Genomic DNA, 5,080 nt, shown 5'->3' on the forward strand with positions numbered 1-5,080 from the left:
CCGTGGAAAGAGCAATCTTACACACTAGCTCAAATTGGGATTTTGTGTGTTTAGTATCTTTTCTCATCCACCAATATAAGCACAAACCTGTCTCATAATGTAGAGTCCAAGAATGTGCCAATGTTGCAATGTGGTGATAAATTCTTCAGTGTCACAATGTACTCACCAACTGTTTCACTACTTTACTGATTTCTGGATCCATGTTTGTAGCTTTCCGCGATCGCTAGTGGCTTAGGGTTGAGCCTCACTTCAACGAAGAAACGGAAAATTATGATTTAAAGATTACACTGTCAATCATTCACATCTCTGACTTCTCCTGAACTTCGAGTTCAAATTTGTTTGTGAAGTTGAGTCACACGTTCAGGCAGCACAGTCTTTCTCTTTGTGAAGGAAGTGATTTGGGAATGGCTGTTTGAAACTGTCCCTTCTTGCACAGAAATTCAGTGCAAATACTCGATCACTCACAGTTTCCTTGAGAGAAATTTGTTCACAATCGCATTCGACACGGAAACTGCCTCAGCATTAATCTCACTGAAGCAGAATGTGACCGTGTTGTATGTTTCAGAATGTTGGTGCCGTTATTTGTCGCTTTTAACCAAGACTGGGAGACAGGGCAAGGTTGATCCGAGGTTGGAATATATTATCATTCAGGAGCAAGAAAAATCAAAAGGAACAAAATAAGAAAACCCAGTCTCCAGATTTGAGAATCTGTAGATCCGCTTTGGGAAAGTGAATCAGAGCAGAATGAAGGGTGAACTGTCCAGAAGAGATGAAGACACATCTCAGTCAACACGTTCCCCTGGTTTATGATGCTGGTACATTCCTCACTCAGAAATGATTCAACCCAATGACAAACATTCTTACAGCTGATAATTTATGCTACTGATTTAAGGACTGTCTCATGTGGTTACCGAGTGACGACGAGAAGATATTAAACTTTGTTCTATTCAATCTAGCTGTGATAAAGTTTGAATTTTTCTCCCTTTTATAAACAGTATTTGAAGGGTCTCGGTAACAATGTTCAGTGTTGATGAGAGTGGGGTCTGGGTGAGAAGCTGCTGAGTGTGACAGGGTCAGGACTGGATGCAGGAAGTTCTCTGACAGTCTCCCTCCATCTCTCTAATGGGTTTGAGTTGATTTACGACTGGTAGCTTTTATTTTACTTTTCTTATTTAGAGATACAGCACTGAAACAGGCCCTTCGGCCCACCGAGTCTGTGCCAACCAGCAACCACCCATTTATACTAATCCTACATTAATCCCATATTCTCTACCACATCCCCACCATTCTCCAACCACGTACCTACACGAGGGACAATTTACAATGGCCAAATTACCTACCAACCTGCAAGTCTTTTGGAGGTGGGAGGAAACCAGAGTACCCGGCGGAAACCCACATAGACACAGGGAGAACTTGCAAACTCCACACAGGCAGTACCCAGAACTGAATCCTGGTCGCTGGAGCTGTGAGGCTGCGGTGCTAACCATTGTGCCACTGTGCTGCTGTTGGTGTTTTGATAAATGAAGGAAGTTCCCTCCATCCATTTTTTTTGGACAGACAGTGTGGTATAAGGATGTAAAGGGTTAATGCTGAAGATAGTGGGATCAACCCCTCCCACGGTCAGAGTGATGATGTAACAGTCACATGAGATGAAGGTTGGGAGAAGAGAGAGCAGCACCAAGGATGCTAGCTTAGCAGGCTTGATGAGTGTGTATAGAGTATAGTGTAAATTAGAAAAGAGTTCTTAGTTCTTTCAGCAGGAACTGTGTCCAGAAAATATCGAGAAACTCACAATTTTATTATTCAGGAGTCAGAACACAGATATTAATTCCAAGTGACAGTTCTGGGACCAATTAACAAAAAAAGTAGAGATAATATTGCTGACTGATTGAAATCCCCCAGTGAGGAGACAGTTGAACAGGTGATCTGTTGGAGCATCCTTCGATCCAAGGTTTCAGCAACATTTAATCTCCCTTTTTGGTGAAATTCTCTGTTATTTGCAACTTTTTTTATCAGCTTTGATGGGCGAGTGAAAAAACTGAAAAAATTGAACAGTTCCATCCTTTCTTTTCTTCCTTCTTCTCTTCTTTCCATCAGTTTCTCTTTTCTGTCCCAGATCAATATAATGATGAGAATCCCACTTTAATCTGCTGTTTCTGGTGTTTTATCCATTCCAATCAAAATTTCAACATTCCAATCAAATCTATTTGTTATTCCACAGTGTCTCTCCATGTGTTTCATTCTGTTGTATTCTTTCACAGTCTGTTTGATGATCAATGTTACATCTCACTGTCTGTTCTGGTGAAGATCAGAAGCAGTGATATCTGTTTACACCACCCGACAAGTCGGCCTGAGGCTGTGCCTCGCTGATCATGTGGAGTTTAAGCAATTCTTCCAGTCAGTTAGTTCAGTTGTCATTTCATGAGTAATTCGGGCATCATGACTTCGTCAGTGACCTAATGGTTCAGGTGTCTGAGTGATGTTAATCATGATGTGTTGAAATGATTGTATGTTCCAGTCTTTCCGTGGTGGGTTTTCACACTGAGTAGAAACGTGTTGGACATGGTCTGGAAATGTTTCACACCGCTCCATTCCCAACTTCATTTCCTTGCAGAAGATATATTTCCATCATTGCACAGCTGGCTGCACAGCCAGAAACTGTGCTGAAGGTGACAGCTATGCTTCTGCAAGTGACAAGGTGGCCACGAGGTTACGGCGATGGACTGCTAATCCGTTGTGCTCTGCACACGTGGGTTCGAATCCCACCCTTGTCGCTAGTTTATGAACTGCATAGTGTATTGTTTATGTTGGGTGAGCTTATTTGTAAAGTCAGCCTCGAAACCTGTTCTTGTCCAAGTCCAGACAGTGATTCCAGAATATGTTATCCTTTATTAAAATTGAGACAGACAATTGGAATTCTTCACCCAAACTGCACTGGAATGAAGATCAAATATGGATCACGAAACAGAGCAGGATTTTTCCTCCCCTCCTTCCTTCCATCTTTACTTTCTCTCGATTTGCACCAAGTGAAAAGCAAATGGCGAGGGAGCAGATGCCGAAAATTATCCTTTGGCAAGAAATTTATTTTCAAATCTTCTTGATAACCTCACATTTTCCCACATTCTCCTCTATCTGCCAAATTATTTCCTGGAGCTGAGAGACCCTGGCAGAACCTAAATTGTGCATCGATGATCAGATTATTGCTAAGTGTGTGGTGCTTGATAGCACTGTTGGTGACATCTTCCATCACTTTGCTGATGATTGATAGTAGACTGATGGGGCGGCAATTGGGCAGATTGGATTTGTCCTGCATTTTTTTTATGGAGTGGGCACACTTGGGCAATTTTCCACATTGTCAAGTAGATGCCTGTGTTGTAGCTCGACTGGAACAGCTTGGCTGAGAGCGCAGCTAGTTCTGGAGCACAAGTCTTCAGTACTGGAGCCGGAAATCTTGTTAGGGCCCATAGTCTTTGCTGTATCGAGTGTCTTCAGCTGTTTCTTGCCATTATGTGGAGAGAAGCGAATTGGCTGAAAACTGGAAGCTGCGATGCTGGGGACCTCAAGAAACCGAGATGAATCATCCACTGAGCAATTTCTGACTGAAGATGGTTTCAAATGCTCCAGCTTCACCTTTTGCACTGACTTGCTCGGCTCCACCAACATTGAGGATAGGGATGTTTTAGGAGCCTCCTCATCTGGTTCGTTATTTAATTGTCCACCACCATTCATGACTGGTTACTTAGTTTCTCAGGGCAGTGTCCTAGGCCCAACCATCCTCAGCTGTTTCATTGATGGCTTTCTCTTCAACATAAGTGAGAAGTGGGAATGTTTGCTGATGATTCCCAACTCATCAGATACTAAAGCAATCTGTACCTGCAAGCAGCAAGACCTGAACAACATTCAGGCTTGAGCTGATATGTGACAAGCAACATTCTTTGATCTGATCCTGAGGGAGATATCCGTGCGTGGATTGGCGGGATGTATGGAGAGTGATTCTGAAGAGGGTGTCTGAACCTGGAGGGCAGAATCTGTGGAGAGTGGTCCTCAAAGGATGTCCATGTCTGGAGATTTAGGAATTCTGAAGTGGGTCTCCGAGCCCATCGTGCTGGGATGTATGGAGAGTGATCCTGAAGTGGGTGTCCGAGCCTGGAGTGGCAGGATCTGTGGAGAGTGATCCTGATGAGTGTGTGTAAACCTGGAATGGAAGCTTTCTGTGGAGGTACAGGAAGAGGCCATTCATTCCCAGTATTTTATAAAGGTTTCGCATAACTTATATGCTTTTACTCTATGCCTCTATTAATAAAGCCAAGTGTTCTGTTTGCTCTTAGCTACCTTTTCAATCCTTCTAACATTGGTGTACCTTATCTCTCTGCTCCTGCACCCAGTATAGAATTGTAACCTTTCAGTTATATGGCATTCTTCCTTCCAAATTGTATCACTTCACACTTCTCTGTGTAAAATTTCATCTGTTATGTGAAAGCCCATTTTACCATTTTTTTTAAGTTCCCCTGAAGTGTGTTACGATCACTGGCATGGGACAAAATTACAGAGCATTCTTTGATGCGATCTCCATAGACAGAGCAATCTTTTACGCGAGCTCAAATGCAGGATTTTGTGTGTTTCGTATCTTATTTCACCCACCAATATGAGCACAAATATGTCACGTAAATCTTGTTCACTGCAGTCCCTGCTGCTGTTTGCTGCCTATATTTACAGACTTTAATCTCAACCTCGTCACCATGTTCTCTAATATATTCAGGGGGCATCAGCAGAGAAAATGTTCACCAAGCATGGCAAGTGCAAGGAAATGTTTATTTATGTCATTATGTCATGAACATAATATACAAATTTTTACATGTGTGAATCATCATGATGTGTCTGAATAAATGGAACCCCGTCACAATAAACACTGTCACCTTTCAATGTTTAGCAGACAGGTTTGACGGCCTGATGTGTGTGATTCCCATATTAATGTGTTTGTGCAAAGTTCGGGGAAAGATGGAGAATTGAATAATTTATAGGGAAATCTTTTAAACATATTACCACATCTCTCACTCACAAAGATCTGCAAACACATGGA

General features: G+C 42.3%; 1 non-coding gene across 1 annotated transcript; it reads left to right on the forward strand.

The window, feature by feature from the left end:
- The first annotated feature begins 2,692 nt into the window (after positions 1 to 2,692).
- trnas-gcu (transfer RNA serine (anticodon GCU)) lies at positions 2,693 to 2,774 on the forward strand. Its single transcript has one exon. It is a non-coding gene; the product is annotated as a tRNA-Ser (tRNA).
- Positions 2,775 to 5,080: the final 2,306 nt, after the last annotated feature.

The sequence above is a fragment of the Heterodontus francisci genome, unplaced genomic scaffold (assembly GCF_036365525.1).
Source record: "Heterodontus francisci isolate sHetFra1 unplaced genomic scaffold, sHetFra1.hap1 HAP1_SCAFFOLD_43, whole genome shotgun sequence".
Lineage (NCBI taxonomy): Eukaryota > Metazoa > Chordata > Chondrichthyes > Heterodontiformes > Heterodontidae > Heterodontus > Heterodontus francisci.